The sequence below is a fragment of the Eretmochelys imbricata genome, chromosome 9, assembly GCF_965152235.1.
Source record: "Eretmochelys imbricata isolate rEreImb1 chromosome 9, rEreImb1.hap1, whole genome shotgun sequence".
Classification (NCBI taxonomy): Eukaryota; Metazoa; Chordata; order Testudines; family Cheloniidae; genus Eretmochelys; species Eretmochelys imbricata.
In genome coordinates, this window is record NC_135580.1 from 54,017,182 (window position 1) to 54,024,856 (window position 7,675).

Consider the following 7,675-nt stretch of genomic DNA (forward strand, 5'->3'; position numbering starts at 1 on the left):
TTTAATCCAGAACTGGTTTAAATCCTGGAATACCTGAGGAAAGCAATAGCAACTAGCAGTGACGCGATGCACCTTGCTTGTTGCATATACAATTCCAGAGGCCTATAGCAGTGGGTCGTCTCCTTAAGTAGGGTTGTTCCTAGTGGGCCACAGAAAGACATTAAGAACTAAACTGTGCCAGGGTTGAATGAAGGAGATGTGTGATTTGAACTCTTATGATGTAGACAATCAAATGAACAAACTGAAGCACAGACCTATGAAAAAGACAGTTACCTTTTCCATAACTGGTGTTCTTTGAGATGTGTTGCTCATGTCTATTCCACAATAGGTGTGCATGCTCGCCACATGCACCAGTGCTGGAAGTTTTTCCCCTAGCAGTACCCATAGGGGGAGTGCCCTAGCGACCCCTGGCGTGGCGCCTCCATGGCACAGCATAAGGGGTGCTGCACTCTCCCCCCACCTTCAGTTCCTTCTTGCCAGGCAACTCCGACAGAGGGGAAGGAGGGCGGGATGTGGAATGGACATGAGCAACACATCTCAAAGAATACCAATTACAAAAAAAGTAACTGTCTTTTCTTCGAGTGATTCGGGGGGAGGGATAGCTCAGTGGTTTGAGCATTGGCCTGCTAAACCCAGGGTTGAGAGTTCAATCCTTGAGGGGGCCATTTAGGGATCTGGGGAAAAATTGGGGATTGGTCCTGCTTTGAGCAGGGGGTTGGACTAGATGACCTCCTGAGGTCCCTTCCAACCCTGATATTCTATGATTGCTCATGTGTATTCCACAATAGGTTATTCCAAGCTATATCTGTTGGAGATGGGAAGGAGCTCATAAAGTCTCAGGACAGAGAACAGCCCTACTGAACCCGGCATCCTCCCTGGTCTGAGAGACAACTGCAAAATGCGAGGTGAACATGTTAACTGAAGACCACGTGGCAGCCCTACAAATATCCTGAATGTGGACATGGGCCAAATAGGCAGCCGACGAGGCCTCTGCCCTAGTCGAGTGCGCCTTCACAATTGGTGGCGGAGGGATTCCCGCCAGGTCATCATAGGTACGGATGCACAAGGTGATCCGGTTGGAAAGCCGCTGAGTGGAGATCAGCCAACCTTTCATGCACTCGGCCCAGGTGATGAACAGTTGTGAGGACTTTCTGAACGGCTTATTCCGCTCCAGGTAAAAAGCCAGAGCCTGTCTCACATCCAGCATGTGGAGGCGGTGCTCCTCACTGAACGCATGGGACTTGGGGCAGAGGACCAGCAGAAAAATGTCCTGACCCATGTGATAGACGGAGATCACCTTCGGGAGGAATGAAGGATGTGGGCGAAGCTGGACCTTATCTTTATGAAACACCGTATACGGGGGCTCAGAGGTCAGTGCCCTGAGTTCCGAGAACCGCCTAGCTGAAGTGATCGCCACCAGGAAGGCCACCTTGCACGAGAGGTGTGACCAGGAGCACATGGCTAGCAGCTCAAACAGGGGCCCCGTGAGACGGGCCAACACCAGGTTTAGGTCCCACTGGGGGCCTAACATACGGGAAGAGACAATTCAACCCCTTAAGGAATCGGCCAGTCATAGCATGGGAAAATACCCTTTAGCCCTGTACCGGCGGATGGAAAGCTGATATGGCCCTAGGTGCACCTTGACTGACGAGGGTGCCAGGCCCTGGGCTTTAAGGTGAAGGAGGTAGTCCAGAATAAGGATTGGGGCAACCACTAAGGAAATGCCCCACTTGTCCACACATCTGGAAAACCGAGCCCACTTTGCCAAGTAGGTTCGGCACGTGGAGGGCTGCCTGCTTTCCAGGAGGACGCGCTGAACCCCTTCCGAACATGTCCTTTCCTCCCTACCTAACCATTGAGCAGCCATACTGTGAGGTGGAGTGCCACTGGGTTGGAGTGGAGGAAAGCAAGTCCTGGTCCTAGGAGAGCAGGTCTGGGCGAGATGGCAACGGCCACGGCGGGGCGACCGCTAGGCCCATGAGGGTCCCGTACCAATGCTGCCTGGGCCATTCTGGGGCAATCAGAAGGACCTTGGCCTTGTCTAGTCTATCTTTTCCAGGACCTTGCTGATCAGCGGGAATGGGGGAAAGGCATAGAGAAACTGACTTGACCAGGTCAGGAGGAAGGTATCAAAGATAGCGCCCCGTCCCAGCCCTCTCCTGGAGCAGAACCGGTGACAGCAACGGTTCTCCTGAGTTGCAAACAGGTCCACTGGGGGAGTTCCCCACACGTGGAAGAGTCTGTGTACCACCTCTGCGTGGAGAGGCCACTCATGCTGAGTGGAGAAGTCCCTGCTCAAGTGATCCACCCGTGCATTCCGGGCGCCCGGCAGATGGAAGGCCTGTAGGAAGATGTTGTGAGCTATACAAAAGTCCCAAAGCCTGCGGGCTTTACAGCCGAGGATCGGGCCCCACCTTGCCTGTTAATGTAGAACACTGAGGCCGTGTTGTCTGTGAGGACCCTGACCACCTGGCCCTCCAGGTGCGAGTGGAAGGTCACGCATGCCAGCCGTACCACCCTGAGCTCTTTGACGTTTATGTGGAGGGTCAGATCCTGAGCCAACCACAGACCTTCGGTCTGAACGTTCCCCTCATCCCGTGAAACGGAGGAAGCATCTGTGCCCCTTGAATATATGAACGTGGAACTACATGTCCTGCAGATCAAAGACGGTGTACCACTCCCCGGCATCCAGAGAGGGGACGATGGAGGCCAGGGAGACCATGCAGAACTTGAGCTTCACCATGTACTGGTTCAGGCCTCGCAGGTCCAAGATGGGCCTGACCCCCGTTTTGGCCTTCGGGATAAGGAAATAGTGGGAGTAGTACACCTTGCCTTTGAACTCCCCCAGTACTGCTTCCACCGCTCCCGGGCCCAGAAGCCACCCCACCCCCTGCTCGAGCAGAGCCTCATGTGAGGGGTCCCCCAGGGGGGATGGGGGTGGAGGTCGTTGGGCGGGAAGGAAGTAAACTGGAGGGTGTAGCCCTGGGAGATGGTGTTGAGGACCCATTGGTCTGAGGTCACCCGCGAGCACTCCGGGAGGAGAAAACACAACCAATTGGAGAAAGGAAGCTTTATTGAGAGTGGATCCCTGATGAGAACTGGCAGGGTGCCCCTGGGCGTCCCATCAAAACCACCTTTTCCCTGCTTGCTTGCTCTTGGAGGACCCAGGCTGGGGGGCAGGCAAAGACTGCCTCTGTGGGCACCTCTTATAGTCCCGTGACTTCTTATAAGCAGTCTCATATTTTGAATGGGTGGCCTGAGCGAGAGTCTGCTGCGGCTTGAAATTAGGTTTAGCCGGAGCCAGAACATAGAGACCCAGAGTCTGGAGAGTCATGCGGGAGTCTTTCAGGCCATGCGGCTTTGTATCCATTTGTTCCGCAAACAGAGCTTTGCCGTCAAATGGCAGGTCCTGCAGGGAGGTCTGTGCCTCGATGGACAGCCAGAGAGCAGGAGCCATGACGCCCTTCTCATGGACACTGCAGAGGCCATGGACTGCACAGCCGTGTCTGCTGTATCCAAAGCTGCGTGCAGGGTTGCCCTGGCAGCCACTGTGCCCTCCTCCACCAGCGCTTTGAACTCCTTCCTGTTGCACTCCTGGAGGGAGTTCTTGAACTTGGGCAGGGAGCCCCACAGATTGAACTCATACTGGCCCAGGAGAGCCTGGGTGTTCGCCACCCAGAACTGAAAGCTTGAGGATGAATACATTTTTCTTCCAAATGAGTCCAGCCTCCTTCAATCTTTATTTTTTGGGGTAGGGGCTGGTTGGCCCTGCCATTCCCTGTGGTTGACCGACTCGACCACCAGGGAGTTAGGAGCAGCGTGGGTGTATAAGTATTCATGCCCCTTTGTGGGTACAAAATCCTTGCATTCTGCTCTCTTAGAGATGGGGGCCAATGAGGCCAGGGTTTACTACAGGGCATTTGAAATTTTCACCACCCCTTCGTGGAGAGCCCAGGCTACCCAGCATAGCGCAGAGGACGACAGTACATTAAACAGGGAGTCAGAGGGCTCCTCCATCTCCTCTGCTTCGAGGTGGAGGCTTGATGCCACTTTAAGAGTTCTTGATGGGCCCGAAAGTCCTCCTGTGGGACGGAGGGAGGAGCGGCCGTAATTGCCTCATCCGGGGAGGGTGAGAAGGACGGTGTGGTACTTTGCATGTCCACCGGCACTGGAGGGTCCACCACCTGGTCCGTCTCCGGGTACGGTGCTGAGGAGGACACTAAACTGGGAGGAGTGGTAGATACGCTGGAGGATAGGGATAGGATACAGAGGGACCTAGACAAATTAGAGGATTGGGCCAGAAGAAATCTGATGAGGTTCAACAAGGACAACTGCAGAGTCCTGCACTTAGGACGGAAGAATCCCATGCGCTACTACAGACTAGGGACTGAATGGCTAGACAGCAGTTCTGCAGAAAAGGACTTAGGGGTTACAGTGGACAAAAAGCTGGATATGAGTCAACAGTGTGCCCTTGTTGCCAAGAAGGCTAACGGCATTTTGGGCTGTATAAGTAGGGGCATTGCCAGCAGATCAAGGGACGTGACCATTCCCCTCTATTCGACATTGGTGAGGCCTCATCTGGAGTAGTGTGTCCAGTTTTGGGCCCCACAATACAAGAAGGATGTGGAAAAACTGGAAAGCGTCCAGCGGAGGGCAACAAAAATGATTAGGGGACTGGAACACATGACTTATGAGGAGAGGCTGAGGGAACTGGGATTGTTTAGTCTGCGGTAGAGAAGAATGGGGGGGGATTTGATAGCTGCTTTCAACTACCTGAAAGGGGGTTCCAAAGAGGATGGCTCTAGACTGTTCTCAGTGGTACCAGATGACAGAACAAGTAGTAATGGTCTCAAGTTGCAGTGGGGGAGGTTTAGGTTGGATATTAGGAAAATCTTTTTCACTAGGAGGGTGGTGAAGCACTGGAATGCATTACCTAGGGAGGCGGTGGAATCTCCTTCCTTAGAGGTTTTTAAGGTCAGGCTTGACAAAGCCCTGGCTGGGATGATATAATTGGGGATTGCTTTGAGCAGGCTGTTGTACTAGATGAGCTCCTGAGGTCCCTTCCAACCCTGATAGAATCATAGAATATGATGTATGTCCCACCGACTCCTTCCTTGGGGGTCTGGAGAGGGAGGCCGATGGTCCTTCTGAGGCTCTGGTCACTGAGCAAGCCCCCACCAGGGCCTGCTTCGGGGGCCATGGTGCCCACTGGTACCACTGGGCCAGTCACGGGGCCCGGTGCTCCTGCACCTGCTGGGACACCGGTGGAGCTGGCTGTTCGGCCTGGTCCATCGATGGATGACTACGAAGAAAGGCTGGGCTGACATACGACCTGCTGCTGTCCCTGGACAGGGAGGAGCGGCGGCATTGGGAACGATGCCGACTATGGGACCACAATCCTGACATGGAGGACCGATACCATTGGTAACAGCTGCTCCGCGATCGGCTCCAGCGGGCAAACCCTTGAAGGCAGTGCCGTAGCAGGATCCTGGAGCAGGACGTCAAACAGGAAGGACGTTGACGTTCATGCCATGACCAGCTGTGATAGCCCCTCCGAGACAAGGACCCTTACCGTTGTCTGCCTCGGTCCCATTGGTGTTCGCTACTCAAGGCGGAGCCGTGCCGAGGGTCTCAGTCAGACAGAACCCAACCAGCCTGGTGGGCATCGAGGGCAATCTGCGTGGACTTTGCCCTGAACGGTTGCTGGGCGGTGAATGGCGTCATGAACGTTCCCTCAACTGAGACCGGTACCGAGCTGCGGGTGACTGTGGAGATCCCAGTGGCAGCTTGCCTCTGGACCATGGGGCCGACATTGGCTGTGTTCCTGGTACTCACATGGACATAACATCCCGGGCCGCCTGCAGGGCCTCCGGTATGCAGGTGTCAAGGTTCCTTCCCCACTCTGAACTCTAGGGTACAGATGTGGGGGACCCGCATGAAAGACCCCCTAAGTTTATTTCTACCAGCTTAGGTTAAAACTTCCGCAAGACACAAAGTCTTTGCCCTTGGATTAGGTAAAACACTGCCACCACCAAGTGTTTTCGACAAAGAACAGGGAAAGGACCACTTGGAGTCCTATTCTCCCAAGCCCTACACCCCCTTTCCTGGGGAAGGCATGATAATAATATCGTCACCAATTGGTACAGGTGAACACAGACCCAAACCCTTGGATCTTAACAATGAAAAATCCATCAGGTTCTTAAAAGAAGAATTTTATTTAAAGAAAAGGTAAAAGAATCACCTCTGTAAAATCAGGATGGTAAATAATTTACAGGGTTATCAGATTCAAAACAGAGAATCCCTCTAGGCAAAAGCTTAAGTTACAAAAAGACACAAAAACAGGAATACACATTCCCTCCAGCAGAGTGAATTTACAAGCCAAAACAAAGAAAAACCTAATGCATTTTCTAGATAGATTACTTACTAACTTTACAGGAGCTGAAGGGCTTGTGTCCTTGATCTGTTCCCAGCAAAGGTATCACACAGACAGACAAAAATTCCCCCCCACTCCAAATTTGAAAATATCTTGTCCCCGCATTGGTCATTTTGGGTCAGGTGCCAGCGAGGTTACCTTAGTTTCTTAACCCTTTACAGGTGAAAGGATTTTGCCTCTGGCCAGAAGGGACTTTATAGCACTGTATACAGAAAGATGGTTACCCTTCCCTTTATATTTATGACAGGAGGGCATCCGGACATCCGGGGAGGCCTGCTCCAAATGGGCCGGGCTACTCCGCTTGACTTGAGTCGGAGGCCTAGAGGCTGGTGGGGATCAAGGACTGCCTGACATTGATCTAGCCTCTGTCCCAGGTTTACTCTGGTGCCGCGGTGAAGAAGTCCTCTTCCTAGCCTTCTTGGTGTGCCCCGTGGATGGGGAGCGGTGCCGACTAGTCGATGGTGCCGAAGGGTTGCCGCGCACCAACACTGTGGCGCCCAGTGCCAACTTGGAGCGGCGCTCCAGAGCCGGGGTCAGAGCCAACTCCATCAGAATAGCCCGGAGCCTAATGTCTGTCTCTCTCTTGGTCAGAGGCTGAAACGACTTGCAAATCTTACCGTGATCGCTGAGATGGGTTTCCCCCAAACAGCATAAACAGTCAGCGTGTGGATTCCTCACTGGCATAGATCACCTGCAAGTGTCGCAAGACTTAAAACCTGGGGCACAGGGCATGCCCTGGCCCGGGCGCTCTAGCCAAACTAAACTAAACCAAACAACTAACTACAGGTACCAACACTGAACAAACAAACAGTTTTGGGGACGAGCTACAGCAAAGCTGGAGCAGAGCAGTTCTGAAGCACCTTCACTGGCCGCAAGAAGGAACTGAGGGTGGGGGAGCACACAGCGCCCCTGATACCGTGCCATGGAGGCGCCACTCCAGGGGTTGCTAGGGGAAAAACTTCTGGCACCGGTGCACATGGCGAGCATGCATACCTATTGTGGAACACACACGAGCAATCACTGGAAGAAGAAATCAAGTTTGGTATTAGTATTAAATATTTACATGAAAGCTAATAGAGAGGAAGAATGACCCAGTGCTTTGTGTATTAAGTTTGGGACTCTGGAGCCCCAGGTTGAATTCCCTGCTCTGCTACAGACTTTTGCATAACCTGGGGCAAGTCACTTTGGTGTTTCTCAGTACCCCATCTGTACAATGGGGATAAAAGTACTTCCCAACCTTAC